Source organism: Pygocentrus nattereri, chromosome 17, assembly GCF_015220715.1.
Source record: "Pygocentrus nattereri isolate fPygNat1 chromosome 17, fPygNat1.pri, whole genome shotgun sequence".
NCBI lineage: Eukaryota > Metazoa > Chordata > Actinopteri > Characiformes > Serrasalmidae > Pygocentrus > Pygocentrus nattereri.
Genome location: NC_051227.1, coordinates 20,613,285 through 20,638,032, shown reverse-complemented (window position 1 = coordinate 20,638,032; position 24,748 = coordinate 20,613,285). Strand labels below are relative to the sequence as shown.

Sequence of the window (24,748 nt, the reverse complement as noted above, 5' to 3'; positions counted from 1 at the left end):
GAGAGTCTAGCTCTTAGTCTCACTCTCATTCTGCCCCCACCTCTTTGAGGTGTGCAGCAAGCTGTTCTTTCTCATTAATCTTGCCTTATATACCAGCTGCCTTAGATACACACAGTAATACTACTTCCCCTCTTAGCCTTCTTTAACTGCCTGGATAAGCTGGGGTTCCATAGAGCCCGTTCTCTCATTTAAGGGAATAGTTTGAAGAAGTTTAAAACATCTCCTCCATAGTTTGGAGAAAAATCAACCCCCAACTGTAATAAAACCGTAAAGACCCATTTGCCTGGTATTGCACTGGAGTTGCACAGTTAAAGCGGCTGTGTAAGCTTCTACTTTATTAGTCTCGGGGGGCCAGATGCGGTCTTGCCTGGGGGCTATGATAAATTTTTGGCTGCATGTGGGTGGAAACAGACTTGTGTGAACAGAATCTAAACTGAATGCTTGTCACAAAGTTTACACTTGTTTGTGCTGGTGTGCACGTTGATGTGTCTTGTGCTAAGTGTCTATGTTCCCATTTCTCCTAGTTGTGAAGTTAAACGAAGTTAATCAGTTAAACTTTAGTCAAAATCAGTTGACTATACTTTCCCAAAGTTGTTGTTGCATGCTGTATCAGCTATTTTAGGGTAGCACATTAGCATAGCAAGAACAGCAGCAACTGCCTGTCCCACAAAGATACATGTATATCCACACACAGTCTTGTGCACTTTAATACATTTATAAATTCATAAATTCATGTATCATTATGCTTAAGCAAAATCACAAACCACACTGGACTTTGCAATTTGGGACAGGCCCTGAGAGTGAAGACAGAGCTCAAAGTAGGGCGTGACTGCGTGCGTCAGCATTGTTTGATAAACAGCGATATATGATTTTTCACACTGCATTCTTAAATTGTTGTTTTCCTCAAACTGCTTTGAGTTAAGCAGGTTCAGGTTTGACTTGATTGACACTGTATGACATACTGTTATGTATAAAATGAGCAGATTTGTATGCACAAAACATGACCGTATTGGGCAATTTCAACATTTTCTGAATTAAAAGGTCAATGTCCAGCTAACTAAACTGAACAACATAAATGCTGTTTATTTTGCTTTTCTTAATTGTGTTGATTTAAAGTGAGCATAACGATGCGTGGAGAGAACTTCTGAGCATGTGAACCATCTGTTCAATGGGAACACGTTCTTAACATACCATGCTGATTGTGCAATTTATTCAGCACTGTTATGTTGTGTCAGTTCAAGCGGCTTTTAACAAGTCTTAATTTTAAGTTAACCCTGCTGAAGCGGAGTATGTTGGGATCTAGGCTTTGAGGGCATTTTCTGGATTTTTGCATGTATTCTTAAATTCTCCTTTAAAGGCACTTGCACAGTATCTTTCCAAAATTGCTGCAGAAACGTCAGGGGCTGTACACTCTGCACGTGTGACTCTGATGTGGACTGACTGAAGAATGAAGGGTTTCTGGTGTGATGAGTCAGTCCTTAGTGATTTCCCGAGTGTTCAGTAGTCAGCTTCACAAAAAATGTAGACGACACACAAATCCACCAGTTACAGACTGTGAGAGGCAGCTGACGTGCTTCTCAGCCTCTCTTCATAGGCTCATGACTGAGTCACATACAGTCTTGTGATAAGATGGAATGGACGGGCGACTACAGATTCAGAAATGTTTAAACCATATTCCTGCTCTGTGTTATTGCAAAGATAGAGAAACATTGAATTTGATGGGTGGGTGTGTTTTGGAGGGTTAACAAGCTAAAACAGATAAAATGGGTATGGGAGCATTTATTTAATTCAGCAACCCATTAAGTTCCCTTTTCTGAGTATGACGTCCACTTACAATCAGTAGCAGCATGGCAAGGTTGGGAAGCATGGAGTATAAGAAGGATACATGTAATATGGAAAGCAGGCCAGGGGGAAAGACAACCCAAGAGGGTGAGTATGCAAATAGATGATGCCAGGAGCCAATGAGAGAGATGTTAAGTTTTACTCAACAAGATTATGCTGATCAAACAAACGTTTAGCAAGTAAACCTAACAACTCAGTTCATTTCACTGAAACAAGACAACTAACTCAGTTTCAATGACTTGCATGCTTTTTTTTAAATCATTCTTGCATATAATTCATTTTTGTAATATTAACGAGATATATAACACTGATTAAAACTAACAAGGTTGTGGTTGTGTGAAACTCTTCAATTAAAGGGGAATCCACAGATGATTTGATGAATGTTATATTTAAATCTATATTGTAGAGGAACATGACTTCTTTACTGTGGTGATGATGGAAACCAGGGCTTGCAGTGCCTACAGTGTAAATATAGCTTATTGTATTTGCTGTCCAAAACCACCTGTGATACTACATGCATCCTCTGAGTTTTTATTTATAATGCTGATAATGGTAAAATAGTTGTATCTAGTTGAATCTAAAAAATTCCTTTCCATTTGATACAGTTTTGCTGATGTCACTTCACTATGAAAATGAATTTTAAAGCTAGAATTGCTTCTGGAAAGTGCAATTAAACAGTTACTCACCTGTCATGCAGCATATTCATAACTGTTTGGTGTAGTATTTATTATCTGTGGTCCTTTAGAGGTGTTGCTTTGGATACTTCACCTGTGTTGTGAACAAGTTTAAAAAACACAATTATTTGTTTGTTTTTAATTTTTAAAAATCAGTGTGGTTTCCCTGTAATGCATTCAAAACAAAATGTGTAAACCCAGAATTTGTCAATACCAGACAGATATATTGATAGATATTTTATTGATCCCGAAGGAAATTTAGCAGCCAGTAACAGCCACACAACACAGACAGTTCCCGTCTAGAGGCATATATACAAATAGAAAAATACAACAATCTGGAATAATATCTATAAATAGAGCTGGGGTCCTAATTGAATTGTTTTGACTGGAAGTTTTCAGGATTATTTAATAGTATCCTTTAACATACACATTAATACATGTGATTTTTTTTTTCTCTGAGGAATGTATAAAAGGTTTCCAAATTAAGTGTGTTTTGTGGTCTGTACTTTTACATTTGTTGTGTGTGCCAAATTGGCCTGTATCTAATTCGCTCTGGGTGCCCAGTACTGTAAAATGAACTAATATGCTGTGTTGTGGCTGGATGTGGTGTTACTCTGTCCCATCTGCTCATCAGCCTCTGTATCTCCTGCTACCCTCAGGCTCCTTCGCGGAGGAGATGACGCACTGTCAAGGTGAGCTAGCTGTTCGTACAGAGCTGACAGGAAACTTACTTTCAGCAAGCAGGCTGAAATACTGACAGGCAGAACTCGAGCTCAAGCCTAATTTGAGCTCAGAGTAAACACTGTGTACATGCAGCGTGTTTACTGCTGTGTAATGGGTGGGTGGACATAATTTTTTTTAGTTTCAGAATGATGGCTTTCCTTAATACTTTTAAGTAGGTATGTTTGTATTGCTTGCATTATAATGATTATAAAGATTATAATGTCTGAGTAATCAGATGAAGTTGGGCTCTGAATAATCAAAAAGCATGCATAGTCTTTCAGAGATTCCAAAACACATTTGGGAATGTTACTTTATTGGAAAACAGTAACCTAGGCAAAATTACAGGCATTTTTTAAGGTAAAAATCTGGTACGCACTACCTGCTCTCAGGTCAGCACATGATACTATGTGGTGAGTGCCCAATACTATGTGGTGAGGGTTTGGTTGGAATGGAAGGGTTTATCCATTTTGCGAAAAGCAAAAGTGGTCTTTGCCACTTGAACTCAAAGACGTGTTGCGTAGAGAACAGCGCAAACTTACAGCTAGCTTACTGTATCTGGCCTACCTTTAGCCTAGCAAAACTAATCTGAACTTATCTGATCACCTTTGTCACTTTGTTCTTGTGCCATCTGTTATGACTCTAAAGTCATAAATGTTTTATCTTCCTTGATGGAATGACGAAGGATAACAAGCACAGCTGTGTAAAAGAATAAACACTAATAATTTAAAACAAAGAAATTTGCAATATGTACATGAGATTTAAGTTTTTATGAATACAGTAAAGTGACGGTGACTGTGATAATAAATATTAACATCTAGTATAAGGCTGTTGAAATTATTGTACATATATAAAATTTATGATAGTCGTGGGTACTCACTTGAGAGTAGTGGGTACTCACCTGATAGCATCAGATTTTTACCCAAGAAATAATGCACGCTTTACCTTTTAAATAAAAATTAATTAATTAATTAAAAATAAAATTAAATTTAAAAACAAAAACGCTACCACACCCCTTCAGGGGCTCAGTATGTTTGTCTTTGGGACTTCTTTTTTTCAACTTTTTTCTTTGTTTTGCAAGTCTTTTGTATAAAGCAGCAGAATGCCCAAATTTGTGTGTTATTTAAATCACAGCTGTGATGATCTTCTTCTGTATTGACTTTTGGCTCATGCCTGTGACCAAGACACAGCTGTGATGTTACCTGCAATAACACATTCAGTTTTGTGTTTTGTTGCTTAAACAACAGATCCATTGTCTGTTAGCATCCTGTGCCATAAATAAACTCTTTTGTAAGACATTCGAGGAGCTCTCGTGTCTGGTCCAGTATTATTTCACTAATACCATGTCATTAATTAGCAAAGTGATGGAGGATGGAGCTCATAAATTTGTCTCTAAGGAAGTGTTATGCTATATATCAAACAGTGCAGCTACAGCAAAATAAATCCAGTGGATAAGCATTCTTTAATCCATCTGCAGATGATTTTGTGGATTCATCATAGAAATTGCTTGCAGTCGTCCATTAGACGGCTGCCCCTCCCCTCTGCCTGAAATAAATGGAAGGGTGATTGATATTAAGGGCAGAAACCGCTGAGCAATGGCAATTGAAAACAAACTGGAGTGAAATACAGCCTGCTCGCTTCTAACGCACGGCACGGGTCAATTTGTAAAGTGTAGTGCTTTTGAGTTATTAATGCCAGAGAGCGACATTTCTCAGTGTGTTTTTGGGAACTGATGGCTTCATACAGCCAATACATCTCAACTTAAAAATCTCTCTCCCACAATAGAGAGAAGGCGGCCGTAAGCAAGACCGTATATCATCACAAAATGGTGATTATTTTTTTTTGTCTTCCCCCTTCTCATCCTGTATGAGCTATGAGTCACATTAACTAAATCGCAGATGACAAATCGCCTGGCAATTTATTTTCTGATTTCTGATAAGTGGCCATCTGTGAGAGTAGAGGCTACCTGCAGAGTCCAGAGCCAGCCAACTGCATTAAGTAGCTGAGAGGACAGGGTGGAGGCTGATGGTAAACTGCGCAGTCCTGAACAGTCTAAAAATATCCTGTAAAATTACAGCATCTTACCAGTAGAGTTGCCAGCCAGTTGCTGTATTTTATGTATAGCAACACTAGTACACAATTAGACAGTACTATTATAATTACAAAATCCAATTACTCATATTGTGTTGTGGTTTATATTATTTTATTGGCAGCAAAACTGCCAGTGATTTGCATTTTTGAACGGCCCGTACTGTAATTCATAGTTGATTTTATGCTAATAGCTACCCACTTCCTTAACACTGGTGTATTATGTAGAGAATGTTTCTGTTTATGCTATCAAGTACAGAGTTTCAGTAAAGTACCTTACTAACGTCCCTGTCAGAACAAAGCCTCATAAGTATGTGCAGACTTATTTCAGTAGATCTTCCAGTAGCAGTAGTATCCAGACTGTTGCATAAGATCATTAGTTACACTACTCACAAAAAGTTAGGGCTATTTGGCTTTCGGGTGAAATTTGTGGAAAACGTAAAAAGTTCTTGCTACAGTGATGATATATCATGAAAGGAGGGCATTTATATAGAAGCATATGGTGATTTCCTCATCTCAAACAATTTATTGAAACAAAAGCCAAAAACAGTGGTGGGTATACCCCAACAAAAAATGCCAGTGTCATGTGCCCTTGAGCATCAATTACAGCTTGACAACAATGTCTCATGCTGATCACAAGTCGACTTATTGTCTGCTGAGGCATGGCATCCCACTCTTCTGGAAGGGCGGCCCTCAGGTCATTGAGGTTCTGGGATACAGAGTTACAAGCCTCTACACAGCAACTCAGCTGATCCCATAGGTTTTCTATGGGATTCAGGTCTGGAGAAGGTGCAGGCCACTCCATTTGAGGTACCCCAGTCTCCAGCAGCCGTTCCCTAATGATGTGACCTCGATGAGCTGGAGCGTTGTCGTCCATGAAGATGAAATGAGGCATGTGTTGTTCATGCAGAGGCACCTAAAAAGGTTAGAGTGCATTTTAGGTTCATCCTGAAATTTCAACCGAATGCCAAATATCCCTAACTTTTTGTGAGTAGTGTATATAGTCGCACCACCTCTCCCCCCGTCCTGAGGCTAAAACACACACATGGTCTGCACAAAAGGTGTATGCTTATTTGTAATATTATTGAATACTGTATGTCACTGCAGAGTTTAAGAAATCTAAATTGAGAACTGGGTCATATTTGACAACTTAGAACTGAATCATATCAGTAAAGAAAGTACAGCTCAACTTTAACTATTATAATATAAAATTAAAAATTAAATATACAGTTATATCAGCTTTTATTACAACCCCAATTCCAATGAAGTTGGAATGTTGTGTATAACAAATAAAAACAGAATACGATGATTTGAAAATCCTTTTCAACCTATATTCAATTGAATGCACTACAAAGACAAGATATTTAATGTTCAAAAGGATAAACTTTATTGTTTTTTGCAAATATTCACTCAATTTGATGCTGCAACACGTTCCAAAGAAGTTGGGACAGGGGCAACAAAAGACTGGGAAAGTTGAGGAATGCTCAAAAAACACCGGTTTGGAACATTCCACAGGTGAACAGGTTACAGGTGGAAACAGGTGAGTGTCATGATTGGGTATAAATGGAGCATCCCTGAAAGGCTTAGTTGTTCACAAGCAAGGATGGGGTGAGGTTCACCACTTTGTGAACAACTGCGTGAGCAAATAGTCCAACAGTTTAAGAACAATGTTTCTCAATGTGCAATGGAATTTAGGGATTTCATCATCTACAGTCCATAATATCATCAAACGAAATCTCTGCAAGTAAGCGGCAAGGCAGAAAACCAGCATTGAATGCCCGTGACTTTCAATCCCTCAGATGGCACTGCACTAAAAACCCACATCATTCTGTAACGGATATTAACGACATGGGCTCAGAAACACTTCAGAACACCACTGTCAGTGAACACAGTTTGTTGCTCCATCTACAAGTGCAAGTTACAACTCTGCCATGCAAAGTGAAAGCCATATATCAACAACACCCAGAAATGCCGCTGGCTTCTCTGGGCCCAAGCTTATCTGAGGTTGTCTGACGCAAAGTGGAAAAGTGTCCTGTGATCTGACGAGTCCACATTTCAAATTGTTTTTGGACATCATGGACGACGTGTCCTCCGGGCCAAAGAGAAAAAGTACTGTCCGGATTATTATCAGCGCAAAGTTCAAAAGCCAGCATCTCTGATGGTGTGGGGGTTTGTTAATGCCCATGGCATGGGTAACTTGCACATCTGTGAAGGCACCATTAATGCTGAAAGATACATACAGGTTTTGGAGCAACATATGCTGCCATCCAAGCAACGTCTTTATCAGGGACGTCCCTGCTTATTTCAGCAAGGCAACACCAAGCCACATTCTGCACGTGTTACAACAGCGTGACTTCGTCGTAAAAGAGTGTGAGTACTAGACTGGCCTGCCTGCAGTCCAGACCTGTCTCCCATTGAAAATGTGTGGTGCATTATGAAGTGCAAAATACACCAACAGAGATCCCGGACAGTTGAGCAATAGACGTCGTATATCAAGCAAGAGTGGGAAAGAATTCCACCTACAAAGCTTCAACAATTAGTGTCCTCAGTTCCCAAATGCTTATTGAGTGTTGTTAAAAGGAAAGGTGATGTAACACAGTGGTAAACATGACCCTGTCCCAACTTTTTTGGAACGTGTTGCAGGCATCAAATTCGAAATGAGTGAATATTTGCAAAAAACAATAAAGTTTATCCATTTGAAGATTAAATATCTTGTCTTTGTAGTGTATTCAATTGAATATAGGTTGAAAAGGATTTGCTAATCACCGTATTCTGTTTTTATTTATGTTTTACACAACGTCCCAACTTCATTGGAATTGGGGTTGTAGGAGCTGTCTAACTTTTGAGTCCCTTAAAGTCTGAATCTGTATCGGTCACAAAACCTTCATATTGGCCCTACCTTGCTCTTGGCAGGCGTTGCCAGGTACTTTGGCAATAGCTGTTTGTCTTTATAATTACAGATGGATATCGGGAGCAGGAGAGGCATTTAAGCCTGGCCAAGAGGACACTAATGTTTTTAGGGCCTGTGGGGGAGGTTGTCGGCCAGGTTGATTCTGTTATGCTGTATATCACATCTGCTCTGAATGGCTTTGGCATTAGAACGTCAAGTATTCTGCTTGGGGGGACATGTCTCCTCAAACATCTTGTAATTTCTCAAAACTGTGTTCTCAGTCTGAGACCAATGAGTCTGAGAGCTTAGACTGCTGATGCTGTTCAGTAAGTGTCAAGAGTGCTTCAGAAACTGACATGAACTAATGTGAGGCTTTAAAAAAAAAATTAAGGACAAATGTGTCTGCAGAACAAAAGCACTGAATATGAATGTAATAATAATATATTATTACCATAATGTTAGTCTTTCACAGATGAAGGATGAGACTTGAGCTGTTTATAAATTTTGTACATACCAAACAGGGCTCAACTATTCTATGAAAGTCAGAGCATTGAGTCCCTCTAGTGGTTGCTATTGACAACGCAATTAAGTAATGTAATGCAGCCAACCTGCAATGAGGGAGCAGAGAGAATGGCAGTAAGCTGACCATCACTTCAGTGCTGATGATCTAGTTGGACCTGCACTGTAGCTGCATGTTAAAAGTTGTCAGTAACTCTGGAGAGTCTACCCATGTGGTTTAGTAGCATTACTATAACAGGCCCCTGTGGTCTTGTAGCCCTTTGTTGAAATATGAATACTAACATCAAGAGTGGGGCTTTCAACTTCTATTAGGAAGACTTGATGGCCTGCATGGGTTAGGTTTTTGCATAGTTTTTTTTCCCCCATGTCCTAACAGACAGGATTTAACTCATGATGGGTCATGTAATTAAGACTCTCACAATTAACTGATTAATCCTGATTACCTAACTTTATCAGCAGAGTTTAGCTAGAACTTTACATGGTGAAAAACATGTTTTAAGTTTGTCTTTCTTACAGTAAGAAATGTAGCAACATGGCTTGATGGACAGATTTTTTTATATGCTATTAATTCATTTATTTATTCATTGCATGGAGGTAGTGGTCCTAACTATGTTTTTAGGTAACTGGCTGAGAAGGCATGGGACACGCTAAACCATGCATGACGGTGACTGAAGCTAAGACACTAAAGTATAGTGGACAAATATAAACTTATGTTACATTGTAGTGGTGTACAGATACGTGGATTGTGGGTTGATGCCAAGGTCTGATATTTTTTCAGATGCATGTCTGCTCATGCTCATCCATAAACGTTTATTAAATATAGATATTGGAGTTAGGTTCACATGGAGCAGCAGTGCAGATATTTTATTAAAGTAGCCCACCCTCCCCTAAACATTCTGTTCTTCTAGATTACAATAAATACATTAAATGTTGAATTTGAAATATATGCCAAAACTAAACATCTTTCTTATGATACTGATAATGACCCGATTCTATGCCTATTAAATCACCATCAATACCCTGATGAATGCTCCTCTAGTTCTGTAATACAGCCATTTTTACTTCTTGCTTCTTTTGTGGACTTTTACCTTCAGTCTCATCTTGTGTATCAGTGTGTGCTGCTGAGTGGGATTCAGGTCAACTGGCTGATTTTATTTCCTCATGATTTAAAAAATGTACACTCAAAAAAATGAGGTTGTTGGACTTACAAACTGAAAATATAGCAGTATTAAATATGTTAATTCTGTTGTCTTTAGGTAACATTTTTATGTAAAATGGACTGTGTATTTCAGTGAGTGGAAACTTTTTGTTGGGCTAAAAAGAATTCCACTTTTAATGAACCTGAAATAACTCACACTGAGAATAAAAAGTTTGTTCAAATCAGTGCTTGATTTTAAAAACGTCAACGTCAGTCAGTCAGTCAGTCTCTTAGGGGGCACAGTTTAGCAACCTGCCTGAATCAGTTCATTATCAAGCTGAACTGAGTATTAGAGCATAAAAAATTGAATGTTTTTTGTGTGGCCCTTAATAATTAAGTTCATTGATATGAATCCTTTGTGTAGCATTTAGGTAGCACTATTCCATACATGCTACTTGGCCAGCCATTGTGCACCAAAGCCACAACTTGAGCAGATGCAGCACTCAGAATAAACACTAAAGGGCACCAGTGTCCTGCTTTTCAGAAGGCAGATGGCTGTAGTGCTTAGCAGGGAGATGATTTAAAATCATCCCACAGTTCTACGTTCAGGAGGCTGCCAGGGTCCCTGTTCTTCAGAGAGAATACTCCTGTTACATTTAATAACTGTGGTCTGAGAAATGATCTTGTACACTTAACAGATACAATGTACACTTACCAGATGCACAGATTAGAAACGGTTTAATGGGTGTAAATCTCTGACTGCACAGTGATTTGATTTAAACAAAAATATATGGTTGTTTTGGTATGAATCTGAATTGTTTTTAAAAAAACAGTACACTTGAAAAGCCACTTTGGATCAAAGCATCAAAGTATTTTTACACCCTTATTGTTTAAAAGGCCCATCATTTTATTAGGAACTAATACTGGTTAAGGCCTCCCTTTGCACTCAGAGCAACCTCAATTCTTTGTGGCATGGCTTTCACAAGATGTGGCAGATATTCTTTTGAGATTCTGGTCTATGTTGACATGTCTGTATCATGCAATTCCTACAGATTTCACAGGAACGCTTTCATGTTGCAAATCTCCTGTTCTAACGCATCCCAAATGTATTCTACTTTCTTATCCAGTTACTGGGAAGGCTACTGAAGAGCACTGAATGTCATGATCTTAAAACTATTTTGAGACCCCTTTTGCTTTATTACATGGTCCATTATCATGCTGGAAGGTAGCCATTAGAAGATGGTAAATTGTGGCCATGAAGGGATGCACATGGTCAGCAACAATACTCAAATAGGCAGTGCCAGTCAAGCAATGACTGATTGGTATTAACGGGCTCAAAGTGTACCAAGATTTCCTATACCATTACACCACCTCCACCAGCCTGGACTATTGACCATGGATTCATGCTGTTGGCACCAAATTCTGATCCTATATGTGTGCCCCTGCAGAAAACGAGCTTGATCAGACCAGGCTCTGCTTTTCCAGTGTTCAGCTCTCCAGTTCTGGTCAGCCTGTGTCCACTACAGTCTCAGCTTTCTGTTCTTGGCTGATGAACTGAGAAGTGGAAGCCAACATGGTCGTGTATAGTTGTAGGCCAAATTTGTGCTTTTTTTGTACCAAAGTGGTCATTTCTTTTTACATGTTTTATTTTGCATTATCTATTTATCTCTTAATCAATTTGTCAATGGTTTTAGGACTAATATATGTAAATGAGCACTTATTGGCAGCCCTGTATTGTACCTCATTCCGAAAGATGGACTCCAACACTCCTTATAACTTAGAGCGAAAAGACAGGTTTAAACTGCAGTGGTTTTATAGGTGTGTATATGTGTGTTACTCATTGTTATTATTGTTTCACAAGGAAAACAAATTCAAAATGAGTTGTAGTTAATATGGATTGGGGACAGAATGGTACTTTTTGAAACTTGAGCAATGTTTAAACATGGCATCAAAATATTTTATTTAAAAAAAAAAAAAGTCTAACATTTTCATTCTCCATGCTACAGTATTACATTTACTTGAGTAGGACATTAGGAGGCTTAAACAGGCCTACACTCTCTGCATCACTCATTGTTTGTTTGTTTATGAATATTGGTAGGTAGTGCTCAATCCTGGCAGTCAAATTCCATAAGGTCTCTGTATACCAGACTATATATCTTGGTGACTACGACATTATGAGCATATTTATGGCACACTATTTAAACCCCTATTTTAAGACGTCTGCCTTCGTTAAGTTGCTGAGATGGCCTTGATGTCACTGAGCTATGAGATGCTAACACAGCTGTGCAGCCCGCTCAGCGCCTCTCCTCACGCTTGTCAATAGTGAGGCTCATGAAACATTATGGGAAGCTCATGAACATCGTAGCACTTAGGCAGCCCTGTACAGCATTGTGGACGAGCCAGTGTACTTCAGCAGCACACTGCAAGCTTCATTAACTCTTCTTCCACTTGTTCTTGAGTGGGGCCTAGATTTTTCTTTAATGGAAGTGCTAGGGATCTTTATTTCCATATAAATGAAAAGAATGGTTGTAATGCTCAATAAAAGTAGCTTTCTGTCGGTCAAGGGTTGTCTGTGGAGTGTTTTTGCTTGATAAAATTGAGAGAATAAGTGAAGCTAGTAGTTAATATGTACCTCTTTCTTTAATGGAAGCAATTTTGAATGGGCTATTCTCAGCTAAAGAACATTATTTTTGTAATTGTCCCCTACAGGACTACAGCCTATATGGAACCCATGTGGACATGCAATTTCCCACTTTTATTATGTTATGATGGTCCAATCATGGTGAAATATATGAAGAAATTATCATTTTTAAAATGTGAAATGGTATTACTTTTAAATAGAATTGTGTCCTTCCAGGAGAGAAAAGGGTCCCTCTTGACCTGAAACGTGCTGGTTAAATCTAATGGAGCTGCTTTGATTGGCGCTCACGTCTGCTCTTTCAGATAAACACACAGAAGTATGATGGAACATGTTGCTGTTGATATGACCCACCCTCAGGGAAATGTTACAATTACACAAAAAAAGCTCAGTGGTGACCTTTAACCTTTGTGCCTCAGTCTGTGGCTGTTTCGGTCCCCTGAGACCAAATCTGATCTCCGCGTAGGCCCTACAGGGTAAGATATCATTCACCACCTCCTAGGGTTCAGCCTTCAGGGGCATTTCATGATCTTGTGACACTTTTCCTCAGAATTAGATGCAATGTTCTAATAACTACTAAATGAAGTCCAAATGGTATTCATGAGCGATTGCTCAAGGCAGCCAAACAGCAAGCATGAACACATTGTTATTGATGAATTGAGATTTGTCCTCCACTGTGTACTTAACCAGTGTTTCATTGCATACTTTTTGCCTAAATCACCACATACACATACAATATCTCACAAAAGTGAGTACACCCCTCACATTTCTGCAAATATTTTATTATATCTTTTCATGGGACAAGACTATAGAAATGAAATACTTAGTCAGTGTACAGCTTGTATAGCAGTATAGATTTACTGTCCTCTGAAAATAACTCAACACAGCCATTAATTTCTAAATAGCTGCCAACACAAGTGAGTACACCTCACAGTCAACATGTCCAAATTGTGCCCAATTGTGTCGTTGTCCCTCCCTGGTGTCATGTGACTCGTTAGTTACAAGGTTCCAGGTGTGAATGTGGAGCAGGGCAGTTAAATGTGGTGTTTTAGGTACAGTTCGCTCACCCTGGCCACTGGATATTCAACATGGCAAAGAACTCTCTGAGGATGTATTTGTTAGCCTTTAGATCAGCGAGTAACCATCAGAATTTCCTGAGCACCTTAGGTATGAACAGTCTGATGTATTTGCGTAAAATATTCTATGTATTGTAGTGAGAGAACGCTGATGGATGAAAATGATGAGGCTGAGGGACGCAGTGCTGCACAACAGAATGCTACGAGCATAACGTGTCAAATGACATTGAATAAAGCAGTAAGCGATGAGGGACCATGCATTACAGTGATTTTCATGGATAAGGGAGTTATTAGGCACAACTGTAAATGTGAAGCATGTTTATAAAACAGGGCAATGTGAAATGTTATTCAATACACAAATTAAATAAAATGTATATCTATAATAAGTTCATATATTTATGCTTTCCATTCTGAAGGCAGCTGCCTAACTGGTCACTGTCTTCCAAGGCAGATGCCTACTGGTCACGGTCTTCCAAGGCAGCTGCCTTATTGGGCAGTATTTTAGCAGAAAAGTAACCTTGGTGGGCATCGCTTTCGGGACAGCGCTTCAGAGCCATCATAAGTCAAAACGTTCACTGCGATGTTCACGTTTTATCTGTTTACTCGCCGTCGCTCGTTAATTCACACACTCCTCCGACTAGAGGTGGATCATCTCCGTGTGAAAGGACAGCTCTGCACTGACACTGTTGTGGAAATTTGTATATAAGAACAGGCTGATTTAAGGAGTCACATCTATCGTTATATACTCGACTCAACAGCCCAGATAAATACAGATGATCCTGACTGTTAGTTATGAATCATTTCAATTCATTCCGTCCTCATCGACTTTAATAACTCTGCTTTATTTCTAACACACAGAGGACAACCAGTAATGTTATGTATAATTTTGTACAAAATGCACCCACAAAAAGGGACACCACGCAATCTACGCAGCTGATATGCATCCTCGTCTGATTTGAGCTCCTAGTCTGAAGTTTGTCCGTCAACATTCACCTCACACTTCTGTGACTGTGGTAAATTCAGCAATAATAAGTATAAGTGGTATTTATTTCAAAAAAAGTTTTATTTCTGAATTTCTACATAAGTTAAAGTTGTTTTTCATCGTTCATGGAGAATGTCTGACTGTGGCGCTGCTCCCGCTGTGTTTTCCCCCAAAATACGCTCCGCAAGTCCAGCTGCTTTCGGGCGTTCAGCGCAGTTTCCTCCCTGCGGCCGCTCCTCTGCCACAGCGCCTCTCCGCCGCTGTAGCGTTCCTTCCTGAGGACAGAAAAAGCCATGAGTACTAGCGCTAAACTAAACGCTACTAGACAACGAACAGCCGGTATTTTAAACTGGACTCTCTCGTTTTGAAGAGCCGGCGCGTTTTCACAATTAGCCTGCTAGCTAAGCTAATTAGTCAACGCTGGCTGTACCGAGCTACAAACTCAGTCGGTCAGTTCGCCTTAGACAAGCGAACTGCCGGACTTTCACCACAGGATCAATTTCTAGAGATATACAAGCACATGTTAAATACTTTACATGAATACAACTATTAATCGTAACAGTAAAGACAAAAATAAAGAAATAACCTGCGTTTCTAAACTCCTCGGTCGGCAAAAACGGCCGCTTCCACCGCCGTGTTCATCGGAACGGAGCGATGGAGCTCTCGGCCGGTGAGCAATACTGTGGGATCGCCTTCGCTGAGAAGGACACATGCCATGCTGCCTTCACACTTGGTCAAAATAAGGCACCTTAGAAGGCAGCTGCCTTCCGAATGGGACAGATCTTGTCTCGGGAGCGCGCAAAGGCTGCCTAAGTAGTTAGACAGCTACCTTCGGATTAGGACGCACCAGCAGTCTCTGACTGTAGATCTACAAAGAGCTAATATAGAGTAAGTGGAGCTGATGAAATGGACAACGAGCGCAGAAACGAGGAGGTGGTCACAATGTTATGCCTGATCAGTGTATAGAGCTGTTTAATGCAAGATCCAGGTTTTACCAACATAATGATAATGCTGATTCTTATTCCTATTAGTGCCCCGTTTCTATTTCCAGTCTGTTAACACCCAGCTGACAGTGTTGTACATCCATTTTCCCGTCACTGGGACTCCATATAGGAATTAAAATGCTGGATTCTGCAGCCAAACAGCACATTATATGTCTAACACACAGCCATATGCAGTTTAGCCACATGTGTATACTGGACAAATAATGTACAGTTTGGGTGCAGAAGCCAGAATTTCATAACTCACGTAGCATGCTATATAGAAAGGAGGCAGATGTTTGAGATTTAGCCTGGGTTTGATCTGACTAAATCATGGACATTTCATTTGAAGCATGTAAGACATTCAAGTGGTGTTGGTGTAGAAGATTTACAGTCAATTATATAGTAATTAATTGCTTGTGATATAAAGGAAGGCTTTGGCTACCTTGTTAGCTATCTTTTAGCATGTTAGCTAGCGGATCGGCCTCATCTAGTTAAGAAAATAAATTATCAGCCCCTCAGTACAAAACAAAAAAACAACAAAACTGGTTATTTTATCAGTTAACTCAGTGGCCCATGTGAGCAGCATAAGTCAAAGATTGTTCCATTAACAGCATAAGAGTTCTTGTGACTTGATGCAGTAATACAGAATCACTATCACTGGTGAGCCTCATTAGGAGAGAGGCTAGATTACTGTTTGCTAACAAATGTCTGAGTTCTAGTGCAAAGCCTTATGAGCAAGTGGGTATAAGGTGGGGGATGAAAGGAGGACTGACTGCAGGCATCAGCAGCCGGATAAATTTTTGAGTCTGCAGGAATATCTTAACTGGTCATATTTTGGCAAAAACCGAATGTTAACAATCGGCCAAGCCAGTCCACTGACCTTAACCTCTGTGACCTGAGCAGTTCACAAAATGAGAACAGTATCGCTGCAGGTGTGCCTTAGGGCGTTTTCACACTTGGGCCGTTTCAGCGCCTGAAGTGGACTCAGACCGCTGAGTCATGGTTTCTTTTGCATATGTGAGCACACCAAGCGAACTCGCACCCCTCTAAACGGCCTTAAAAACGAACCAAACCGAGAACACCTCTTGAGTTTTCAGCTACTTTCACACTGAATGCTGAATTCATTCGCCGGGTCTAGCTTCAGTGAAGAGCCCAGCCGAAAACGGAGCCCACCCCGGCGGACTCGCAGGGTCATTTTTACAGTTTTGCGTGATGCACTTCGGCCAATTGTTTCAGCGCAGCCAAGAGGAGAGCAGTAGGTGGGTCTGGTGGTTCTTCTTGTCACCTGATAGGTCAGATTTGTCAAAGAACTCTGCCTACTTTGAGAGCTGTGAGTTCTGTGAAAGGGGTCAGAGTTCTAATGGAGTGGTGGTCTGAACAAAAAGTCGTCTGATCTCAAAGGACGAGAAAGAAGAGTTCTCTTTAGAGGTCACTTACAGTGTGAACACAAAATGAACTGAGGTCATTTGCAGTTGGTTCCCTTCCAGGTTCACTTTCACAGAACTCGGTTTGGTTCTTTTAAAATGGACTATATGTGAAAACACTGTTAGAATAACAAAGGAATATGTCCAGTGTCTGGAGATGAAGACTTCAAACACTTAGCCAAAAACTAAACATTAGAATTACGCTGATTTGTCCATTTTGGACATTCATTTTTTACCAGGAATGGGAAACTATGTATAAAAGGGCAGTCCTATATGGTTCACTCATTTAACCTTAATACCCCTCAGATTAGAGCTGACATTCTGTGCCCAGAACTGTTACTGTTCAATTTCAGATCCAGTGTTCTGGAGTCCAGGTCTAAATCAACAAAATGTTACATCACCGTCCAGACTGACAGCATATTAAGGAAGTGTGTGTGGGGCTAAAACTGCTTGTTTCTTATATTATGAATGCTTTAAGCAGCTGCTGATTGTTTGACTAGGGCACTGTTTGAGCTGGGGTAGTTTTACTATGGTGTGGTTATGCAGTGTGATTTTTACTAGATGTACCTTACTAATTGTAAGGACTGAAGTATCTGTGTAATTTTCCTGGATTGAAACATCATGGGTCAGTTTTTCATATCAGTGTTGTACAACAGATGTCACAGTCAGTAACCAATAGCAAGGTAGCCAAAAAAAAACCCAAAATAGAAGACATGCAGCTCGCTCTCGCTCACAGTCAAATCATGAATATTTTGCTGACTGTCTGTCTAAATTATTGTACCTAAACTAATCCAGCTCAAACAAGGCCACCAAATCTGTTAGTAAACCAGTCCTAGATCAGCTGTCTTGTTTTTCGTCCCCTTCAAGAATAAACATCCCGTTTTGTTTCTCCGAGGCTTACTCAGGGTGACATTGGAGAGGAACTTTGTCTTCCATGCATCATGCGCTCATCAAGTGTTGCCATGGCTGTAGATTAATGAGTGTGGGAGCTGATTATGCTGGGCTGTACATCATATCTGTCTGCCTGCTGCTCTGGCTGTCCATAGCACAGACCCACCCTGGTGTCTTAACACTCCAGCATTTATCCACCCATTTCTCACTCCTTTCTCAGACACACAGCCAAGCTGATCCTGATCCACTCTAGCAGAGGTCGAGCCTGATCGAATCAATCCAAAAAGGATTTATATAAAAACTGATTATCATCACTTCTTGTACAGTGTCCACAAAATCATCTACAGCTGTCTTGCTGTACTTTGGATTCAGCTTGAATGTCCTTGATGTGTTTGCCACTAGTGTTCAATTTAATCCTCAGGGATTGACCCTTTTATGTCCCATTTATATCCTTAAAGCTAAACCTTTTTTTTTTTTTTACCTTTTGAAAAGCACATTTAATGCCTCGAACAAGGCTTGGTGACAGTACCCTCAAGAAACAGTGTTAATTCCTGGCTATGAATAGAGACACTGTATGAGACGTCCTTCATCTCTGTATAGTGCCCTTTAGGAATGGAATAACTTTGAGAGTGAACTTTAGCTCATTATGCTGAAGTTTGTCGCCTGGAGTGCAGAGTATCCTCATAATAAGACTAATACAAAGTGGCATTGCCAAATATTCAGGGGGTATGTATGTCCAGAGCGCAACAGTTAACATGCAAATGAAAGCTCATCTCCTGCAGAGCTGTGCTGGCCTGTTTCTTAATAACTTGCCACAGTATGTAAGCTTCTGTACTCAGTATTATTTCCGACTATGACAAATGAAATTTCTTCAAAACAATTAAATTGTATTGAAGCAGCTATTAAATATAAACCTGTCCAGCAGTGTACATTATTTGCCATATTTTTCAAGACCTGGGGAGGGAGGTCTTCTTAATTTTCAACAAATAACACCTAAAGACACCTCAATAAACCCCTGTGACTCTGACGATACACAGGATTTCAGACTCTGTGTGGTTTTGATTCACGATTTGATTAGATTTTTTGATTTTGTGTTAAGTCTTGATTCTACAGATGCTACCCAGATTGGTTTGACTAAGGAAAACAAGAATCTTATTCCAAAACTAAGTAGCATGTGCTTGTGCAAAACAGGTGGTCTTCTAAAACAGTGCAGCTGAGCTATTAACAACACAATACAACCAACATTTCTTAAAAAAAAGATAACTGCTTTATTACATCATTTTCTGTGCTGCCGTAGATAAGTGCTTATGAACGCCATAAAGCAATTGACAGGTTTTTGGATCAAATGACAGTCATGTTTCCCTAGAAGAGTACAGGATTATGCAGCACAATTATTTTGAAATCTGAAATTAATGAAAGTGAATGGAAAGGTTCTCTCAAATGGTCCTCTCATGTCTATGCAGTTCTTTTTCAGTGACTTGCTTTGGAAGGTAAAAGCTGGTGGGCCTGGTTAGTTCAAGTGACATCCCAGAAAAAATGAATTGGCTGTTTGCTATTTAGTTCCCATCTGTATGCTGTATGGACTGTGGTGGGAAAATGTTTTGGCCCTCTAACTTTGCGTATAAGTTACTTCAAACTTCTATCAGTTAAAAAAAAAAAAAAAAAAAAGCAAGAATTTTTTTGTCATGTGCCTTAATTGTTAAAATGGAAAGATTGTGCTCTTGGGAGTAGATCAGTCCATGTTTTGGAAAAAGTGTCTAATAGCAGGCACCACTGGTGATTTTTAAATAGTGTATGTAAGCACTTCATTTCTTTAAGAAAGGTACGGCGAGCATGTTTCAAGGCAGGAATCCTGATTCAACATATTTGTCAGTCTTCAGCTTTTTCTCCATCTGCTGGGTCAGCAACTGAGTGTGTCGAGCCTACTTATGTAGATAATATTAATATTATTCTCACCAGATTGGAAAAATGAAAACCCCTCTTTTCTGCCAGGCCTCAACCAGACTTTATAAAGTATGTGAAGCACACCTGTGATGTCACAGCACAATACCCTGAGGAGGAATGTTCTCTCAGAAAGCCTGTTTTTTGTTTGTTTGTTTCAGTCTGTGCTGTGTGACGACGACAGCCCTGAAGCTTGCATTTTTATCTCCTCTGTCTGCGTAGGTCTCATAAATCTCCCTGCTTGTTTGCAGTGTGGCCCGGCTATGGGCCTGGGGGTGATGGGTGCTAGCAATAGCAAACGATCAGCTTCCTGATGCCCGAAGACTGCAGGACGCACTTTGACAGATTATTAATGCTCTAATTTTGGTATGGGCTCAGAGTTTTTCTCTGAAAAGGACAAGCTTGTTCCCATTTTAACAGGATTAGAGCAGGCAATGTTCTTGCTCTTCCTTTTTTTTACTCTCAGCACATTTAGATCTTGAGTTTTACTTTGTTGCTTGAGTCATCTGAAGAAAGTTTTAGTTGTGGAAGCTGTGTTTGTTTTGATGTCCTGGTAAAATGGAATTGTTTTTGGTGTTGGGATTAGAACCGCCACCCATTAATTATATGTAGGGATGCACCAATGAGGCAATTGTGGGCTGAAGCTGATATAAGATGTTTTTCATGTATATATCTGCCAATGGCAATACACCAATATTTATAAAATGTGGGGTCAGACATCTACCTTGATTAGCATTACAGTGAAATATAACATTTATCCTTAGAGCGTTACAAATGCAATTAAATGGAAAATGGATTATGGTGTGTTGCCTAATTTTCTGCTCTTCCAAAGTACAATAAATACCATCAAGTATCACTTTGCAATATGGATCAGATCTATACATCTGTCTGATACTGATGTGATTGCAAGATCATTGTGCATCTCTAATCAGTTAATCTTTAGATAATTTCAAGAATTAATAGAGTAATAAGAGTGTTCCTTCGACAATGTATGCCTGTCTGTTATTCCGTTTTTATCCCAAAAGAAGCTGGAACTTGCACTCCTCTGACCACAACACATTTCCACAGTATTTTGGACCATCTGAGATGAGCTTGGGCTTGGACAACTCTGCAGCATTTCTGCATAAAATTGATGTTTCTTGGTTCTTGATGCGGTGGCAGAGTGGCGGTGTTAAGTGTTTTCTGAAATACTCCCAAGCCCATGTGACCATATTTAACACAGTAGCATGACTGCTTCTCAGTGCTGTCTTAGGGCTCAAAGGTCACAGCAAATTCAACCGCTGTTTCCAGCTTATTGGTGGAGAAATCTGGAGAGATTTACATGGACTGAGATTTCTCCAGATTCTCTGAATCTTTTCACAATATTATGGTGAAAAGACCTAAATTCTAGAGGGTGAAAGACCTGAATTCTTTGCAATCTTGCGTTGAGAACTGACGTTTTTTAATTGTTTGACAATTCTTACACAGTTTAGCACAAAGTGGTGAGCCATGACCCATCTTGGCTTGCCAAGGGTGAGCCTTTGGTGAATGCTTCTTTCATTCCCAATCCTGGTACCTCCACTTGTTACCAGTTCAGTTGTTTACTGTGGAATGTTTCAAAACGATATAACTTGAATGCTCTATAAACTTTTCACTCATTTTGCCCCATCTATACTTTTTTGTAAATTGGCTCTAACTGTTAAGTTGTGATGCCTGCATGTGTAAATAGCTCTCTTGCAGACTTGGACTTGATTGTGTTGCAGGCATCAAATTCAAAATTTTGTTTATATTTACAAAATATATATCAAGTTGGTAAGCCAAAACATTAAAAGTAGTTTCTTTGCAGTTTTGTTAATTAAATTGAGGTTCAAGTGAATTTGCAAATTCCTGTTTTTATTGCATAGATGCATCAATTTTTTTTTCTTCTTCTTTTTAAAATTTTACAGCCAAATTCCCAGCCTATTTTAACTGTGGCCAGTAGCCACCCCCTCTGATTACTCAGTCGTCAGATCTTTTTGCTGGTAACCCATCGTCATCATGCAGTTCAACACACTTGGTTCAGTTATGCTGTCTTGGACTCCTAATCACAGATAGTGATCAAACTCATGCTCACTCAGGGCCAGTGCTTAGGTGGTTGTGCTGCTTGACAGGCAGTAAAAAGGACATTTAACAAGTAACCATGCTAGCTCTAATTTGAGCAATTACATTGCTTAATCTGGAGTGGATTAAAATGAAACTATCATGTGTGTTAGTACTTAAAGTAGCACCTAGCATGACACAGCATGTCCCAAATAAAGGAAATGCAATATGTAAATGTTAGCACCTATCTGTGACACATGAACAGCAAAGTGAGCTGCTTTGCACAGACTTGGTGTGACTGCGCTACAGTATGCTGCACCGCAGTCATTGTTTTTAATTTATGGTGTTGTCAGATTGGAACGTTTAAGCACTAATTAAACGGATTGCAACTGCTAATACACAGCCTTTTTACAGCTCTGATCACTCTAACTGCTGAGTCGCGATGCCTGCATGTGTAAATTACTGTGTGTGTGTGTGTGTGTGTGTGTGTGTGTGTGTGTGGATGGATTAGTTGTCCTGGCACATTATTGAACGTGATCTGTAGTGCGAGAGAAACCGATAAATTGCGACTGTCACAATGGCCCTGCACCTGCTCACTGAAGTCTTAGAATCTAGACTGTTTCTATGCACAGCACTAAAACCTGCCTTTGCAAGGTGCCAGATGGAAAAACAACTCACGTAATCATGTAATGGGTTGCATGATTTCCTCGCAAATGACAAGGATACTTCCAAGCTCTTACGCTGCACCTGAGCTTATAGATACATACTGCAGCCATTACGCAAATAGGCTCTCAGGTGGCACCGAGAGGCATTTGCTTGTATATCCACAAATATAGTGGGGCTGTATTGTGCCCAGGGGACTTTGTATGGCTGAAACTTGTTACGCATAAGAGGATATTTGAATTTATACACTATGAAGATATCCATGCCGATTGCTATGCAGGTCTCACCTGGGTCGTGTATGGCCTAAGCAATTCGGCATACGAAAAATGGCACGGGTGACCTTGTCATGTACTGCGGCCTGCAAATGTAATATAAATGGAAGCGCAGCATTCCACAGCTGCTGTGCTCTCCATAGGGCCGCTGAATTGGTGTCTCTGCTTTAATGGCTTTCTTGTTTTCTCTATGGCGCTGCAATCAATGACTAAACAGTCCAGTGAACTGAATTAGCCTGCTGGCTCAATCTGATATGCTTTAACAAGCCCCCCCACCATGAATATTTCACTGCTGCGTGGAGGCAAAACAGCAGTAAAAATCAATGGCCACTCGTTACAGTCCCTCCAGCTCGCACATACACAATAGCAGGAGCTGCCGTGGCATGTGGGACAAGCGCCGCTAGTTATAAAGCACGCCCATTTATCACAGTTATCATAATCAATACTAATGATCTTGTCTGCTCTCATGCCACAGTCAGATCAAAGACGTGACGTGAAAATTTCAGGTGATTTAAATGACTCTTTTGAGGCTCTTAATTGAACAGACTGGAACTGTAAAGTTACTTTGGAGTGGAAATATTCTAAAGACATATCTCATTACTTGAGAAGTGTGCTTGTGTCCATAAGTTTGTAGACACTGCTTCAATGTTTCCTCTAAAATCAAGGGTATAAATAAGGAGTTAATCACCCTCCCCCCACCACCCCTTTGCTGAACAACACCTTCTCTTCCAACAGAAGTTGGAACATTGCTGTGAGTTGATTTGCATCATCCCCAAGTGCTTTAGTGAGGTCAGTTTCAGTTTAAGTTCAGGATCACAAAGTCCTCTCCAACTAAAAAGTATGGAGCTCCCTCACCCCTCTAGCCAATGCTTGGGATTGAGCTTGGTGACCTTTGGGCTCTGTGAGCTGCTCCATTCTATTAGCGATGCTTTTCTGAGGAGGTTATACATTCTCTGTCTGCACAATAATTGAATGTTTGTGTCATCAACAGATGCACTATAAATGGGAATTCCACTGATTTTTCTACTTTTCTGCATAATCATGTAGTCATCGAGTATTTTGATATGTGATGCTCCATTCCATAGAAAGTTATAATTAGAATAGTTCACCCTAGTGATGGTGGGAACAAGAGGTCTGATTTAGTGGAGTATTTAATGTCTCAAAAAGCTACATCACAGAAAATTATATGAACTTAAAAATGCATTGCCTGATGCCTGAGTCGTTGTTTTACATTAGTTTGATGAATATCTTCGGGTTTGGGATTCCATTCACGCAAGACAGGCACATGCAGTCTTGTAAAGCAGAATAGTCTCCAAGAAACTTTTTTATTTTTTGGGATTTAGCCTTTTTTATTTTGCAATTCTAAACATGTAAAAACTCATGCCGGTTAACTGTTAGCTTCCAATAGTAAATTAAATTGCTGTTTTTGTTGAGATGGTACAAATCTCTACAGTAAACTATTAAACCACTTTGGAAGTTTTTATTTAGAACTTGGAGTTTTTCAGTAATTTTGAGAAATCTGCAGAATTCCCATTTAAAATAACTGAGTTCACTAAATAGAAATGATGTCTGGATGCTTTTGGGTGCATAGTATATCTGTGGAAAGCAGGATAGCTTGTTAACACTTAACCTTTCTTCATGTTTGAACAGTAATATGAAGATATGAGGACATTGCACTGAAAGGGGCCATTGTTCATTCTTTCAAGCCATTAAATCGTGTGTAGTTGTGGCCAACAGGGGGAGCTTTTACGCTTGAAATAGCTCGAATCCTAACAGCACTCTTCCACCCCGCCGTCCCTGACTGTAACCCACGCTCCTCTGCCTCCACCCTCAGCATTTCCTGCTCTTTTTCTTTGTTTCTCCGTCTCTCGCTCATCAGCCACCAATTTCCTCCTCATTCTAACTTCAATTATTTTACATTTGTCAATCTTTCACACAGCATATAAAGT

The 24,748-nt window shown here is 39.8% G+C and overlaps 1 protein-coding gene and 1 long non-coding RNA gene across 2 annotated transcripts in view; one reads left to right on the top strand and one right to left on the bottom strand.

The window, feature by feature from the left end:
- Nucleotides 1-24,748, top strand: part of robo2 (roundabout, axon guidance receptor, homolog 2 (Drosophila)) — a 608,847-nt gene that overhangs the window by 14,727 nt on the left and 569,372 nt on the right. The gene's annotated exons all lie outside the window — the stretch shown is intronic.
- LOC119265764 lies at nucleotides 14,630-15,335 on the bottom strand. Its single transcript, XR_005131716.1, has 2 exons — nucleotides 15,154-15,335; nucleotides 14,630-14,842 (listed from the first exon to the last, which is right to left on the bottom strand). It is a non-coding gene; the product is annotated as an uncharacterized LOC119265764 (long non-coding RNA).